Below are 17,809 nucleotides of genomic sequence, written 5' to 3' on the forward strand. Positions count from 1 at the left end.
TTGGCCTCTTTTGTAGCAATGACTCCCCAGGACCCTCCAGTAACAATTTTCCCTTATCTGCATCCCCCACCATCCTCAGAATCCTAAGATCACCTTGAAAAAAAAAACCCTTACCTTCGCCCAAGTCTTTGTTTCAGGCTCAAGTAAGAAAACAACTTGCTATCTTTTAAGTCCTTGTTCCCCTCAGTTATGCTGTTTGATTTATTGTTTGTCAATATTAATTGAATCAAATAAAAATATCACCTATAGCCCTATCACCATCCCTTAGTCAATCTCAAATTTCCTCCATTTCTCCCTGTCTTTGCCTATATGCTGACATAATTTTATGTAGCTATAAAAAAGCCATGTTTAAAATTATAAGGTTAGCATTTTCTTATGTGGTGACATAATTGCTGTAACTGCCATTATAAGTGGTTGCATAATATCTTACTGAAACAGTCTTAGATAACACAGTATTTTGGTTTTATACATGAAAGATTCAAAAATTGTTGGGACAAGTGACTATCCATGAGGAGAAAATATATCTTTATCCCAGTCCTTACAGCGTATTCAAGATAGATTGAATAATTAAATATAAAAAATTAACATAAATAAATACACCAGAACAAATATGGGTATGTGCTTTTTGATCTCGGATGGGAAAGGCCTAAGAGTGACAAAATCTTAAGAAATTGCCAGGATAAGATTGATAAATTTGGCTGTATTCATTCAACAAACATTTATTGAGTGCCTTCTATATGCAAGGTTCTGCTCTAGTCACGGGATCTCAGAGTTATCTAAAATGACAGGTAGGGAGTTGAGCTATCATACTCTCACACAAGTCAGCCAGTCATAGCCAAAGGCTGTCCCTGGGGGCCTTAAGTCCATGGGCACTCTGGGGCTCTCTGGGAATAGGAGCAAAGCAGCCCCGATGTCCTGAGGACAGGTGCCAGCCATGGGAGGCCAGAGCACATCAAGCCCCAGTAGGGGACATCCAGAAACAGTGAAAGGGGTCCAAGCACACCTAGACAGAGCACTGAAGTGTTGGTTGAAGTCACATTTCCCAAATTCCCATCATACAGTGTCCTTGTACCACCTGTACAAGAATAGGTTTAATACTTTTCTTTAATTTTTATTTAAATATAATTATTTTAATAGAACACTAGTGGATTAGGTATGTTTTGTTTGTTTGTTTGAGATGGAGTCTTGCTCTGTTGCCCAGGCTGGAGTGCAGTGGCGCAATCTCGGTTCACTATAACCCTCACCTCCCGGGTTCAAGGGATTCTGCCTCAGCCCCCTGAGTAGCTGGGATTACAGGCATGCACCACCACACTTGGCTGATTTTTGTATTTTTAGTAGGGATGGGGTTTCACCATGCTGGCCAGGCTGGTCTCAAACTCCTGACCTCAAGTGATCCGCCCACCTCTGCCTCCCGAAGTGCTGGGATTACAGGTGTGACCCACCACGCGCAGCCTAGATTTTTTTTTTTTCTTTTAACATACAAATGAGACATGTAGAAAGGACCATAACCCTAGAATGAAGGTGCTACATAGAGTGAGGGGGTAAAGATTGGGATGCCAAGGGTAGGAGGACATGAGGCTAGGGCTGATGAACCCAGCCCCAAGGGACCAAGGACAGGAGCAGATAGGAAGAGGGAAGAAATTGCCCAGGGCAGCCTAGCCTGGAGTTTGGTAGAGCTCTAGGAGGGAGTGGTTGGAGTTGGACTCAGGTGGCGCATATGGGCAACACTGCTCTGCGAGTGCAAGGGTAAGGAGTGAGGCCAGAGAGAGGCTGCCCCTGAGGAAGGAACAGTGGGCATTGAGATCAAAGTGAGATGGTGATTTGAGGAAAGGGGAACTGGGGCGTGGACATCACAGATGAGTGTTCAGCTAGAAGGAACAGCAGCATGTTCCAGACCTAGAGGCGAGGGACATCACATGCTCTGGAAAGGTCTGCAATGGCTGGGATTTTGGACTCTGGTGCTGGGTAGTTCTCAGATCAAGCAAAGCCTTGTAAAGCAGGAAAAGCATCTGGGCTTTATCTGGGGGGCTGTGGGAATGACATAATCAGATACGTGTTTAGAATATTTCTGCTGAGGTAGTGCAAGAGGCAAGGAGACCTACAGAAGATACTGCATTTATTCAGAAAGAGGATGATGGTAGTTGTGAGGATTAAGGGGGCTAGATAGATTCCAGATACATTTTGGAAGGAGGTTGGACAAGTCTTGGCTACTGCTTGGACTTGAGGAGTGAGGGATGAACAAGGAGGAAATGGCCTCCAAATTTCTGGCTTGTGGGCCCAGGCAGAGTTGAGGGCCCTTTGCAATGCTGTCTGCCTCCATCATCACAGCCTGCCCCTGCCCTGCTCTCCACCTTTGAATCTCTCTCTGCAGGCACTGTTTCTTGGTCTGCTTTTTCTTCTCTTTGTAGGCATCTCAGTCTCAAGTTTTGTGTGTCTGTAACTCAGACTCTGTCTCTCGCTCTCTGTCTCAGGTATTTTTCTATGTCTCTGTCTCTTTCTGAGTCTAGCTTCACATGTCTCTAGCTCAGTCTTCCCAGCCCTTTCTTTCAGGAGCTGGGCCTGAGAGTGGTAGGTGTCCTATTGTCCTATTGTCCTATTGGGAAAGAAGTGGAAGTTGGATCTGGGCAGAGATTCCTGGTGGTTAGTAAAGTGGATATGAACCTGAGCCCACCCACAGGTCTCTCCCTTGGGGTCACCTTGGGACCTAGATGAGGTTCCTCCAGGCAGCAGCCCTTCTTTCCTACTGGGAACCAGGCCCAGAGTCTGAAATCAGTTCCAAAGAGCCCTGTGCTAGCCTAGGCAGGCCAAACCACTCCCACACCAAGTATGTATTGGGTGCCCTTATTGTGCCAGACTAGGGCCACATGCGGTGGACAAAGTACCCTTAAGGGGCTCACAGCCTAAGGGAGGAAGCAGAAGAGCAATCAGAGGGTGGCACAGAGTAGAACTGATTTATTCTCCAGGGAGTCCCCACAGAGATGATGCTAACATCATCATTTCTGGAGAATTCAGTTCCTGGATGAGAGGACTTTTTCATCTACAATCTCCACAGAGAAGCCTGTATTTGAGGAGAAGAAGGACATAATGATGGAGGAAGAGGTGGAGGTCTTGAAGACCAGGCTGAGTTTGGAATTTAACCTAAGGGTAATCTGGAGCCACTGAGACTTCTTGAGCAAGGAACAGGCACCAGTTCAGAAACTAGTTAAGATCTGAAGGTTAAAGTCAAAATTCAGACCAGCTTAAGCAACAGTGGGGGCTCTACTGGATCATGTAATCAAATCACTGTTACATGCCTGGGCTGGAGTAGCATCTGAAACAAGGAGGTAGAGGTCTCTAGGGGAAGGGTGTGACCTTCAGCTACTACTTTTCCCCATAACCGGGATGATCAAGGTGTTAGGAAAGGCAGAGGACATCCTTACACCTCAAGACACTCTGTATTCTCCACTCACATTGTTCCAGGACACCATCCCTAAGGGGTCCCCAACAGCTCATCCTTTTGCCTTCAACACCCATAACTCCCATGCTTCCTCAACATCCTGATCCTTTCTTACCAAGATCCACTCTCCCCCATCCACATGGATTCTTCCAATCAAATGCCTATGTCCACTGATAACTGGGGCTTCCTAGCCATCTTCTACCTCTACCCTTGTCCCCAAGGATGTTCTCTACTTGTCCCCAGGTAGGACCTGGGTACAGCATCCTTCCCATCTAAAGATACTTCACTCCCAAGAATAAGGCTTTCAAACCGGTCAGTGGTCCAGCAGGTGCAGCCCGCCCCCTGGTGGCCATGATGTTGTGTGGTCCTTTTCATGAGCCCAGCGGGATGTGGAAGGCCTCTCTCCCTGCCAGTTCCTCAGTGTACACCACAGTCAGAGTGGGCTCAGTCGTGTCTCTTACCTTACCAGTCATGATTTGCACTCTTGTTCAGTTTTCCCTAGAGTATTAGCAGAAATGCCCTCAGGAGGCCAGGCGCGGTGGTTCACGCCTGTAATCCCAGAACTTTGGGAGGCCAAGGTGAACGGATCATTTGAGATCAGGAGTTCAAGACCAGACTGGACAATGTGGTGAAACGCCCGACTCTACTAAAAATACAAAAATTAGCTGGGCGTGATGGCGCAGGCCTGTAATCCCAGCTACTCAGGAGGCTGAGGCAGGAGAATCGCTTGAACCTGGGAGGCGGAGGCTGTAGTGAGCCGAGATTGCGCCGCTGCCCTCCAGCCTGGCAACAGAGTAAGACTCCATCTCAAAAAAAAAGAAACGCCCTCAGGAATGTGAAGGCCTGAGTGTCTGTCTGGAGAGGGTTTTAGAAAGCAGGGGAACTGGAGCGATATGCCCTACTTAGCAGCCAGTCTTGAGGAGGAAAATGAAAGGCAAAGTGGATGCAAGCCACTGGTGAAGGAGAAAAGGGCAGTCAACCGGGGGTCCTGGGCACACAGAGAAAAGGACATCTGGCATAAAGCAGGTGTTCAGGAGATGTTTGGGGAATTTGAGAACAAGACACAGCCTGATCTGAGACAGACTCTAGGACCTTGGGAATGAACTGAAACATTCTTAGGGTACCCAGAAACCCAAGAAACCTTCCTGGAGGGGAACAGGCCTGCCACCACATCTGTACATTCAAAATTACAGGCCTGCCTTACCCAGAGAGTTTGGGTGCAAAAAGGGGACATGGCCTCAAGCTTAGGCTCTCTCTGACAGCCCTGCTTGGGGGAGGACGTGGCCCTGCCCCGAAACCCTGTCACAATAGAATAGCTCCCACAGCAGAGTAGGCAGTGTAGCTCTGTGTGCCCTCAGCCCACTAGCAGGAGTGGCTTTGGCTCCTGAAAGGGCAGAGAGTCACAGAGTCTCAAGTTGATTTAGTGACTCTGGAGCCATGGAGCCCCTTGAGGTGGAACCCCACACTTAGCCCCCGTGTGGATTGTCCCTTGGATGACTCCCCTGTATCTCAGCTAGCATGTTTCGTGTGGCCCCGCTGATGGAGGTTACTTTTGCTTGGCTGCTGTCATCCGTGGTCTCTCCCACCTAGGCTCCCCAGGCCCTGGACTCTGGCCCAACCACAGGTACCCCCTTTATTCCCTGGCCTGTGCCTACACAGGCTGTATTGGAGCTGAGGTGAGCAGACCCAGATGTGACCACAGTCTGTGGTGTGAATTCTATGTTGCCTGTCATCCCAAGGTTGCCTGCTGATAAAGAGGAAGGGCCAACCCATGTGTGCATCACTGCATGCACACATGTATGTATATGAGGGGGTCCGTGTGCATGTGTATGCAGCCCCTTCTGGGAAAGTGGTTGCCCTTCACATCTTTTACAGCATCAGCTTTGACAGGCAGCTGCCATGACAGACCTCCCGCTGGCACCATTCACATGGGCAGTGCCTTGGCTGGGCAAGGGAGATATTTCACAGGCAGGTCTGGTCACAGACACACACCTTGGTACGTGCAGCTACATGCTCATTTGTACACGGGCTCACACACATGCCAGGACACAGGGCTCACACGTGACAAGGCTATCTCTGTCCAGGCTGGTTTCTCTAAGTTGGCACTGCCTGTTTCTCCCTCCCTCCCGCTCTGGCCCTCCAAGTCTCAGCCCTGACAAGCACTGCCCTCCCCTTTCAGCTCCCCTGGAACCCGGCCTCCTACCCTCTTGGTCTTAGAAGGTTCTCAGAGCCTCCCTCATGAACATGATCACAGATGAGCATTTGTAGGCAATTTCTACTTTTCACACTAACTTCCCAGAGGCTTGGGTAGAGAGACAGCTGGACTCTGTCCTCTGGAACAGGGGTCGGGGTGTGGGAAGGCAGAATACAAGGAGGTGGCCAGGCGCGGTGGCTCATGCCTGTAATCCTAGTACTTTGGGAGGCCGAGACGGGTGGATTGCCTGAGCTCAGGAGTTTGAGACTAGCCTGGGCAACACAGTGAACCCCATCTCTACTAAAATACAAAAGATTAGCCAGGTGTGCTGGCGTGCACCTGTAGTCCCAGCTACTCGGGAGGCTGAGGCAGGAGAATTGCTTGAACCTTGAGTCTGGCAGTGAGCCGAGACTGCACCACTGCACTCCAGCCTGGGTGACTGAGTGAGAGTCCTTCTCCAAAAAGAAAAAAAGGAATACAAGGAGGTAAAAAATAATAATAATAATAACATCTCAGTAAATCAGTCAGTCTCCTGACTCCACTCTCCTTCACTCTCTCCTGCCTCCCCCTCCCCTGCCACATACCCCTGCACACAGCACTCCTTGGTTGCTGCTAACAAACACTCGGGCACCCGATGCACACTGTTCCCCTCCTCCATACACTGCCAACCCACATTCCTAAATGGGGCTCTTGACCCCAACGGACTGACCCATCTACCCTATCTGGCTCTGATCCCACCATGGCCATGGGAGGCACTCCCTGTGATCCACACGTGAGTGTCTGACTGGGATGGGTGGAGAAGGAGGCCCTATCTTAGCTGAAAAAGGCAACAGGCAAGTGGCCTCCTCTCTCTGGAGCTTCCTTTCTAGGCAAGAACACACAGATGATGGTTTGTTGCCAGAAGGCTCTGGAATGGGTTCAAACCAGAAGGGGTTCCGTGTCCTGGTCTGAGTTTAGGGATGGGACCAAAGAAGTAAAATTTCTAGACATTCTAGTAAAAATTATTTTTAAAATATCAAAAACAAAAATATTTTGGGGAAATGGATACTAGCCACATGGAATTGACTAGACTTTGAGAGTCCACACAGCTTGTTAACGTTTAGTGTCTTTCTGACTCCCTGATGGCCCTTGGTAAGAGAAAAGAAGGGGGGTGGTTGTCACCCATCCCGCCTGTTTACCGCACGCCAAGCTGCGGCTGGGTACCGTGTTTCCCAAGGCGAGAGGCTCCCTTGGGTCCAGGAGATGGAGACCATGTCAGGGAAGGATCAGCATGAGGGTACTGGAGTGGGAGTCTGCCCATCCAAGGCCTCACAGGAACTCAGCTCAGACCATAAAGAAAGCTGTTATATCACCTGGCAGGCCTTAGGGATGACCTCAGGAAACTGGGTCTGTTCAGGAGCAAGGCCACTCCAGACTGAACTCCTGTTACTCCAGACAGGTCATTTGTCATGAATATGACTCGGCTGCATCTTTCATCACTGCTTCAATTTGGGTCTAACCATTTGTCCTCTTGTTAACAACTCACTAATTTTTATAAGTCCCAGTTTAAATCTGGGAGAGAGACAATCTGTTTGCATTAGTTCATTCCGATTTTTCAAGTTACTATAGTTATGTACAAAATTACCCCCAATTTTAGTGACTTTTAAAAAATCAAAAAATACTTATATGCTTATGAATCTGCAGTTTGGGCAGGGGCTTGGCAGGCTTAGCTCATCTGTGCTTTCTATGGAGTCACCTGGGCTGCTTGAAAGTGGGAGCTGGACTGATCTGGAGGCTTACTTTCCTGCACGTCACAGTTGATGCTGGCTGTCGGCTGAGGCTTTGGGCTGTTGGCTGGAAAACCTACAAATGGTATTGACCATGTCTTTTATTTTCTGTACTCTGACATTTTGACATCTTGGGGCCTTGTTTTTGGCATCTTGGGGCCTTGTTGACCTTGGAGGGACTGCCCCTTTGATAGCAGATTCCTAGAGATAGCAAATAACTGACCTGTGAGGGTGTCTTTCATATGCAAACCAGTCAATCCAGTGCCCACATTCCCAACCACTCCCTTTATCCAGCAATTACAGGCCCCTATTCCCCTGCCCTAGTCACCCAGGGGCCAACTGCCAGACAACTGGGGCCAGCCACTACACCTCAGAGCCCACCCAAATTATTTAAACTAGTTAATCCTGAACCTGCTACCCTGTTCTTTTTTGTAGCAACCACACTAAAGGCCTTTGCCATAGTTTCCCTTTCTCCCTCAGCTTCCTGACCAACCTGGTGCTTCTGCGTGTGTTCCTGCATGACTTGGTGTGTCCCCTTCTTTTGGATCTGTGAGTAACAAACTATCTTTTCTTTTTTTCTTTTGAGACAGAGTCTCGCTGTGTCACCGAGGCTGGGGTGCAGTGATGCAATCTCAGGTCACTGTACCTCAACTTCCTGAGTTCAAGTGATTCTCCTGCCTCAGCCTTCCGAGTAGCTGGGATTATAGGCATGCACCATCACACCTAGCTAATTTTTGTAATTTTAGTAGAGACAGGGTTTCACCATGTTGGCCAGGCTGGTCTCGAACTCCTGACCTCAGGTGATCTGCCTGCCTTGGCCTCCCAAGATTGATTGGAAGTTTCCAGATCTTAACTCTAAGCTCCCACCACTCCTGCATGCTGTGCTTAAAGTAGGATGGTGTAGGAAATGATTATACTGGATTTATCTGAGGAAGGGAAGGTGTTGACAAAAATCTAGAAAATTATTCTGGGATAAGCATAATCATTAGTCAAACCTCCTCAGCCTCATTTTTCTGGAGATGTGGTTATCTGGATGAGTAGCACGTGATCAGGGGCTAAGACGGGCACTTTTCCTGCATGCTGGATAAGGAGGCCTGAAACCCAGAATCTACTAGATCTGTGCTCCTTGGGCTTCCCTGTCCTTACGAAGCTAAATTTACAACTCGAAACTGCATATCTATTGGACTATTCCCAGAGAGATGTTAAGAGATACAGATAAATGGCAAGAGATTAAGACACAGGCCCAGGACAGGTGCAGTGATTCATGCCTATAATCTCAGCACTTTGGGAGGCTAAGGTGGGCAGATTGCTTGAGCCCAGGAGTTCAAGACCAGCCTGGGCAACATGGTAAAACCTCATTTCTATAAAAAAAAAAAAAAAAAAAAAATGCTAAAAATTAGCCAGGCATGGTGGTGCATGCCTGTAGTCTCAACTACCTGGGAGACTGAAGTGGGAGGATCACCTGAGCCTGGGAGGTCGAGGCTACAGTGAGCCGAGATCGTGCCACTGCACTCCAGCCTGGGCAACAGAGAGTGAGACCCTGTCTCAAAAAAAAAAAAAAAAAAAAAAATAGAGTTCGTGACCAGCCTGGCCAACATGGTGAAACCCCATCTCCACTAAAAAAATACAAAAAAAAAAAAATTAGCTGGGAGTGGTGGCACGCACCTGTAATCCCAGCTACTCAGGAGGCAGAGGCACAAGAATCGCTTGAACCCGGGAGGCGGAGGTTGCAGTGATCCGAGGTGGAGCCACTACACTGCAGCCTGGGTGAGAGTGAGACTCTATTTCAAAAAAAAAAAAAAAAAGCCACAGGCCCAAAGTTATGTCATATCTGTCATGCTTCTCCTTTGCTTGTGCTTTTCCTCTGCCAAGAATGTTGTTCTTTGCTGCTCCCTTGAGTTACCCTTGCCTGCTTCCCAAGACCCACTTTAGAGGGAGCCGCCTCCTCTAAGTTTAGTACTGTTGGTCTGTGTCTTGAGACTTATTAATGGCCTTTGGATTTATTAATAAGCAGGAAACAGTGATTGTAGGCTGAGAAGGGAGAGGTGGCGTGAATGTCCTGAGATCAGTCTGTGAACTGATTTAACACATCCTGGCTCTGGCACATTGGGCTGCACCCTCAGATGTGACCCTCCCGTATGCCAGACGAGGTCCCTGGGGGAAACCCTGATGCTTACCTGGCTTCTCCTTCTTACACAGAAAAGCTTGATATGTCAACAATAACATTTCTGTTTCCAAAACTGAAACAGATTTTTCTTTCTTTATAACTTGACTCGTTCAACTTTAGAGTTTCTTTTTTCCCTTTATTTATGCAAACAATTTTTCTTCAACAGTGGCGTTCTAAAAGATAATTAGATACCCCTCTAGCATCATGTATGGTTGAGGCCAGAAACCAGGAAGTCAGAGTACTTGCACTTCTCCAAGGCAGCTGTTGAAATGCAGGACTTCCGTGGTGGGAAGGACTGGACCACGGTCCCCCAGCCATCTTGGAGGACTGGGGCTGCCTTCGGATTTAAACTGTTTTATTGTCAAATTATCAAATTGGTTATTTATGTAAGGACTGTCTGCATTTCTGGTACTGAGCTGGTTTAGAAGTCCCAGATGCAGCAAAAGCATTCTCCAGCACTGGAAACAGTTATCAGCAAGACCACACTCAAAATCAACTTAAGAAAACAGCTCTAAACCAGAGATTGCAAACTGACAGCTCAGGAGTGAAATCCAGCCCACTGGCCCATGCTGGTAGCAAGCGTGGTTTGTTATTATTCTTGTTGTTTTTTGTTTTTACCTGTATAGAGCAGACTGTCACTACAGTGTTTTGTTTTTTTTTTTTAATAATTAGAGACTTACACAGAAACGTCATAAGAATAAAGAATTCCTATATACCCTTTAACCAGATGCCCCAAATATTAACTTTTTACTCCCCCATTGTATTATTTGAACCATTTGAAAGTAAACTTCAGGCCTATCCTCAACATTTCAAAATTTCTTTAAAAAGAATAATCTCTTATATAACCATGATACAATGATCAAATCAGTAAATTAACATTGATACAGTATTATCAACTAATCCACAGTCCTTATGCTTATTTCATCAATGTACCTGTTTTGTCTTTTATAGTAAAGGGGAATATTTATGTTTTCTGGTCTAGGATCCAATTTAAGATTATGTTTCCCTGTTTCTCTAGTTTCCTTTAATCTGGTACAGCCCAGTGATTTTGTAGAATACTCCTTAACATGGGTTTGTCTGTTGTTTTCTCATGATTAGATTCAGATTATGCATTTTGGGTGAGTACTCCAGGAGTGATGTTATATCCTCACCAGTGCCTCATATGAGGAGGCACTTGACATTGCTTTGTGGCATTATTGATAATGTTAAGTTTGATTACTTGGTTAAGGCAGTGTCTCCAAGGTTTCTTCACTGTAAATTTTGTCCTTTGTATTTTTCCAATTGTAATTAAAAAGCATTTTGTGGCCGGACGCGGTGGCTCACGCCTGTAATCCCAGCATTTTGGGAGGCCGAGGCAGGTGGATCACCTGAGGTCGGGAATTCGAGACCAGCCTGACCAACATGGAGAAACCCTGTCTCTACTAAAAATACAAAATTATCTGGGCGCGGTGGCACATGCCTATAATCCCAGCTACTAGGGAGGCTGAGGCAGGAGAATTGCTTGAACCTGGGAGGTGGAGGTTGTGGTGAGCCGAGATCGTGCCATTGTACTCCAGCCTGGGCAACAAGATTGAAACTCTGCCTCAAAAAAAAAAAGCATTTTGTGTATGAGGGAGGTACTTTGAGATGATGTAAATACCCTCATTCTCATAAAACATTTACCCTCTAGTTTTAGCATCTGTTGATGACTCTTGCCTTAATCAGTTATTGCTGTTAAATTTTGGTCAGTGGGAGATTGTTCAAGTTGGGTTTTGAGTACTTTTGACACATCCCTATTATTCTGGAGCTCTTCCTTGCTCTGGTACAACAAAATGCTTTGGGCTCATAGGGTATTTTTCTTGTCCCAGCCCTGGAATCAGTTATTTCTCTAAGCAGCCCTGCTTCTTTTTAGTGGAGAATAGTGTTTAGAAGCCAAGATCTGGGGCCAGATGTGCTCATTGCTGCTGCAGTGTCATTGATCCTAGGCTCCCTTGGTGGACACAGCTATATAAATTTATCTATATCTACCTATCATTTATCAATATCAATTAATCTATCTACATCTACATTATTAATCAACCTATCAATCATCTATTTATATTCAATCTACTAAAGCCTGGAGTTTATAATGACACCTCAGATTCCTAACACCACACAATTCAGTATATTTCCTTCTCCTCTTGCCGTATTTGTAACTGCCCTCTCTGACAGTGAGAAACTTGACTCCCATTATCCACAAAACATTATTTATACACAATGCTCAATCTTAGAATGCCCAGAAAGTAGCTTCAGAATTGCTATCCCATTCTACTGCAAAAACCCAACTCAGTAAGTAGAGTTGAATATTTTTTTACACTGTCTTTGCCTTTCGTCAAAATACTTTATTCAAATGTTACTTGGGTTAGTTCCTCCGCCTCCAATTAGGGTCATTTTTTTTCTGTTTGTATTTTTTGTTAGTGTTTTTTCCCCACCCTTGTTTGTTTGTTTGTTTGTTTTAGGCAAGTGAAACACTAACATGGTTCTAAAAGTCAGAACTACACAGAAAGGTATCCTCAGAGAAGTGTCACTGCCATTTGTAACTTACCCCCAACCCCACTTCCTACCTACCAGGCTTGGACCCTACAACTTTAGGTAATCGCTATCATTACTTTCTGGCTTATCCTTCCTATGTTTTTTTGTTGTTGTTGCTGTTGTTGTTGTTCTATATAAATAGTCGACACAAGTATATATTATGATTTCTCACTTCTTACATGATAAGTAGCATACAATAGATACTCATTTGTACCTCTCCTTTTCACTTCACAATACAGCCTGCAAATCACTCCATTTCAGTTCACAGAGATATTCCTAATAATCTTTTTTAAGCCACTGTATAGTATTTCGTTGCGTGGACTTATTATCATTTCTTCAGCTACCCTTCCGTATATGGCATTTAGTATATTTCCAGAATTTTGCACTACAAACAATGCTATAATACTTTTTATGTTGTTGGAGAAGTATCTTAAGGTACGTTCCTGGATAACTGGATCAAAAGAAAGACACTTGTAGTTTTGTTAGGAATGGCAAATCCTCCCAGAAAGTTTGTATCAATTTGCATTTTCACCAGCAACGTATGAGAGTACCTCTTTCCCCACAGCCTCACCAACAGAATGTGTTGTTATATTAAACATTTTTTGCCAGTCTGCTAGGAGAGAAATGGTATCTCAGCACAGTTTAAATTTGTATTTCTCTTATAATGTGAATTGAAAATATTTTTAAATGTTTAAGCCCATTTTAATGTCTTTCTTAGTGACTTATCCATCATGTGTTTTGCTTATTTTTCTATGGACTTATAAAATATCTCACATCTCACTTTTTAAAAGTTTGTTTCTATATTAAGGACATTGGCTCTCTATCTGTGACATAAATGCAAATATTTTCTCCCATTTTGTCATTTGTCTTTTGACTTTGCTTATGGTGTTTTTTGCCAAGAAAACATTTTTTTTCGTTTTTGTTTTTTTTGTTGTTGTTGTGTTTTGTTTTGTTTTGAGACAGAGTCTCGCTCTGTCGCCCAGGCTAGAGTGCAGTGGCGTGGTCTCGGCTCACTGCAACCTCCACCTCTTGGGTTCAAAGCAATTCTTCTGCCTCATCCTCCCGAGTAGCTGGGACTACAGGTGTGCACCACCACATCAGGCTAATTTTTGTATTTTTAGTAGAGATGGGGTTTCACCATATGGCCAGGCTGGTCTTGATCTCCTGACCTTGTGATCCACCAGCCTTGGACTCCCAAAGTGCGGGGATTACAGGTGTGAGCCACCGTGCCCAGCCTCTTTTTAGTTTTATGTAGTCAAATATATCAATCTGTTCTTTTATTGCCACTGGATTTTGAGTCAGAGTTGGAAAACTTTTCTCTACAACCAGACTATGCAAGACCACCCGTGTTTTCTTCTAGTGCCTGTATGGTTTCATCTTTTACAGTTAGACCTCTGATTCATTTGCAATTGCTTCTCTCGTATGGTATGAGATAAGGATCCGGATTTTTTAAAATTATTTTTTTAAATTATATTTTAAGTTCTAGGGTACATGTGCACAATGTGCAGGTTTGTTACATAGGTTTACATGTGCCATGTTGGTTTGCTGCACCCATCGGCTCATCATTTACATTAGGTATTTCTCCTAACGCTATCGCTACCCCAGCACCCCACCCACCAACAGGCCCTGGTGTGTGATATTCCCCTCCTTGTGTCCATGTGTTCTCATTGTTCAACTCCCACTTATGAGTGAGAACATGCAGTGTTTGGTTTTCTGTCCTTGTGATAGTTTGCTGAGAATGATGATTTCCAGCTTCATCCATGTCCCTGCAAAGGACATGAACTCATCCTTTTTTATGGCTGCATAGTATTCCATGGTGTATATGTGCCACATTTTCTTTAGCCAGTCTATCATTGATGGACATTTGAGTTGGTTCCAAGTCTTTGCTATTGTGAATAGTGCCACAATAAACATACGTGTGCGTGTGTCTTTAGAGTAGAATGATTTATAATCCTTTGGGTATATACCCCATAATGGGATTGCTGGGTCAAATGGTATTTCTAGTTCTAGATCCTTGAGGAATCACCACACTGTCTTCCACAATGGTTGAAATAATTTACACTCCCACTGACAGTGTAAAAAGCGTTCCTATTTCTCCACATCCTCTCCAGCATCTGTTGTTTCCTGACTTTTTAATGATTGCCATTCTGACTGGCATGAGATGGTATGTCATTATGGTTTTGATTTGCATTTCTCTGATAACCAGTGATGATGAGCATTTTTTCATGTGTCTGTTGGCTGCATAAATGTCTTCTTTTGGGAAGTGTCTGTTGATATCCTTTGCCCAGTTTTTGATGAGGTTGTTTTTTTCTTGTAAATTTGTTTAAGTTCTTTGTAGATTCTGGATATTAGCCCTTTGTCAGATGGATAGATTGCAAAAATGTTCTCCCATTCTGTAGGGTGCTTGTTCACTCTGATGATAGTTTATTTTGCTGTGCAGAAGCTCTTCAGTTTAATTAGATCCTATTTGTCTATTTTGGCTTTTGTTGCCATTGCTTTTGGTGTTTTAGTCATGAAGTCTTTGCCCATGCCTATGTCCTAAATGGTGTATAGGAATGGTTGTGATTTTTGCACATTGATTTTGTATCCTGAGACTTTGCTCAAGTTGCTTATCAGCTTAAGGAGATTTTGGGCTGAGATGATGGGGTTTTCTAAATATACAATCATGTCATCTGCAAACAGAGACAATTTGACTTCCTCTTTTCCTAATTGAACACCTGTTATTTCTTTCTCTTGCCTGATTGCCCTGGCCGGAACTTCCAACACTATGTTGAACAGGAGTGGTGAGAGAGGGTATCCTTGTCTTGTGCCGGTTTTCAAAGGGAATGCTTCCAGTTTTTGCCCATTCAGTATGATACTGGCTGTGGGTTTGTCGTAAATAGCTCTTATTATTTTGAGATATGTTCCATCAATACCAAGTTTATTGAGAGTTTTTAGCATAAAAGGCTGTCGAATTTTGTCAAAGGCCTTTTCTGCAGCTATTGAGGTAATCATGTGGTTTTTTTCATTGGTTCTGTTTATGTGATGGATTATGTTTATTGATTTGCATACGTTGAACCAGCCTTGCATCCCAGGGATGAAGCCCACTTGATCGTGGTGGATAAGCTTTTTGATGTGCTGCTGGATTCAGTTTGCCAGTATTTTATTGAGGATTTTTGCATCAATGTTCATCAGGGATATTGGCCTGAAATTATCTTTTTTTGTTGTGTCTCTGCCAGGCTTTGGTATCATGATGATGCTGGCCTCATAAAATGAGTTAGGGATGATTCCCTCTTTTTCTATTGATTGGAATAGTTTCAGAAGGAATGCTACCAGCTCCTCCTTGTACCTCTCATAGAATTCAGCTGTGAATCCGTCTGGTCCTGGACTTTTTTTGGTTGGTAGGCTATTAATTATTGCCTCAATTTCAGAGCCTGCTATTGGTCTATTCACGGATTCAACTTCTTCCTGGTTTAGTCTTGGGAGAGTGTAAGTGTCCAGGAAATTATCCATTTCTTCTAGATTTTCTAGTTTATTTGTGTAGAGGTGTTTATAGTATTCTCTGATGGTAGTTTGTATTTCTGTGGGGTCGGTGGTGATATCCCCTTTATCATTTTTTATTGCATCTATTTGATTCTTCTCTCTTTTCTTCTTTATTAGTCTTGCTAGCGGTCTATCAATTTTGTTGATCTTTTCCAAAAACCAGCTCTTGGATTCATTGATTTTTTGAAGGGTTTTTAAAGTCCATTTTATCAGAGACCAGGATTGCAACCCCTGCTTTTTTTTTTTTTTTTTTTTTTTTCTCTTCATTTGCTTGGTAGATCTTCCTCCATCCCTTTATTTTGAGCCCATGTGTGTCTTTGAATGTGAGATGGGTCTTGTGAATACAGCACACTGATGGGTCTTGACTCTTTATCCAGTTTGCCAGTCCTTGTCTTTTAATTGGGGCATTTAGCCCATGTATATTTAAGGTTAATGTTGTTATGTGTGAATTTGATCCTTTCATTATGATGCTAGCTGGTTATTTAGCCCGTTAATTGATGCAGTTTCTTCATAGCGTCGATGGTCTTTACAATTTGGCATGTTTTTGCAGTGGCTGGTACTGACTGTTCCTTTCCATGTTTAGTGCTTCCTTCAGGAGCTCTTGTAAGGCAGGCCTGGTGCTGACAAAATCTCTTAGCATTTGCTTGTCTGTAAAGGATTTTATTTCTCTTTCACTTATGAAGCTTAGTTTGGCTGGATATGATATTCTGGGTTGAAAATTCTTTTCTTTAAGAATGTTGAATATTGGCCTCCATTCTCTTCTGGCTTGTAGGGTTTCTGCTGAGAGATCTGCTATTAGTCTGATGGGCTTCCCTTTGTGGGTAACCCTACCTTTCTCTCTGGCTACCCTTAACATTTTTTCCTTCATTTCAACATTCGTGAATCTGACAGTTATGTGTGTTGGGGTTGCTCTTCTCGAGGAGTATCTTTGTGTTGTTCTCTGTATTTCTTGAATTTGAATGTTGACCTGCCTTGCTGGGTTGGGGAAGTTCTCCTGGATAATATTCTGAAGAGTGTCTTCTAACTTGGTTCCATTCTTTCTGTCACTTTCAGGTACACCAGTCAAACATAGATTTGGTCTTTTCACATAGTCCCATATTTCTTGGAGGCTTTGTTCATTTCCTTTCACTGTTTTTTCTCTAATCTTGTCTTCTTACTTTATTTCATTAATTTGATCTTCAATCACTGATATCCTTTCTTCTGCTTGAATGAATCAGCTATTGATACTTGTGTGTGCTTCACGAAGTTCTCATACTGTGGTTATCAGCTCCATCAGATCATTTAAGCTCTTCTCTACACTGGTTATTCTAGTCTAACCTTTTCTCAAGGTTTTTAGCTTCCTTGCAATGGGTTAGAACATGCTTCTTTAGCTCAGAGAAGTTTGTTATTACTGACCTTCTGAAGCCTACTTCTGTCAACTTGTCAAACTCATTCTCCGTCCAGGAGAACACAACAGGAGTTGTGTTCCTTTGGAGGAGAAAAGGCGTTCTGTTTTTTGGAATTTTCAACCTCCCTGCTCTAGTTTCTGCCCATCTTTGTGGTTTTATCTACCTTTGGTCTTTGATGTTGGTGACCTACAGATGGTGTTTTGGTGTGGATGTCCTTTTTGTTGATGTTGATGCTATTCCTTTCTGTTTGTTAGTTTTCCTTCTAACAGACAGGCCCCTCAGCTGCAGTTCTGTTGGAGTTTGCTGGAGGTCCACTTCAGACACTGTTTGCCTGGATATGACCAGTGGAGGCTGCAGAACAGCAAATATTGCTGCCTGATCATTCCTCTGGAAGGTCTGTCCCAGAGGGGCACCCACCTGTATGAGAAATCTGTCAGCCCCTACTGGGAGGTGTCTCCCAGTCAGGCTACACGGGTGTCAGGGACCCACTGAAGGAGGCAGTCTGTCCATTATCAGAGCTCGAATGCTGTGCTAGGAGAACCACTGCTCTCTTCAGAGTGGTCAGGCAGGGATGTTTAAGTCTGCAGAGTTTCTGCTGTCTTTTCTTCAGATATGCCCTGTCCCCAGAGGTGGAATCTAGAGAGGCAGTAGACCTTGCTGAGCTGTGGTGGACTCCGCCCAGTTCGAGCTTCCCTGCTGCTTTGTTTACACTGTGAGCATAGAACCAACTACTTAAGTCTCAGCAATGGCAGACACCCCTCCCCCACGAAGCTCCAGCATCCCTGG

This window comes from Piliocolobus tephrosceles, chromosome 2, assembly GCF_002776525.5.
Source record: "Piliocolobus tephrosceles isolate RC106 chromosome 2, ASM277652v3, whole genome shotgun sequence".
Lineage (NCBI taxonomy): Eukaryota > Metazoa > Chordata > Mammalia > Primates > Cercopithecidae > Piliocolobus > Piliocolobus tephrosceles.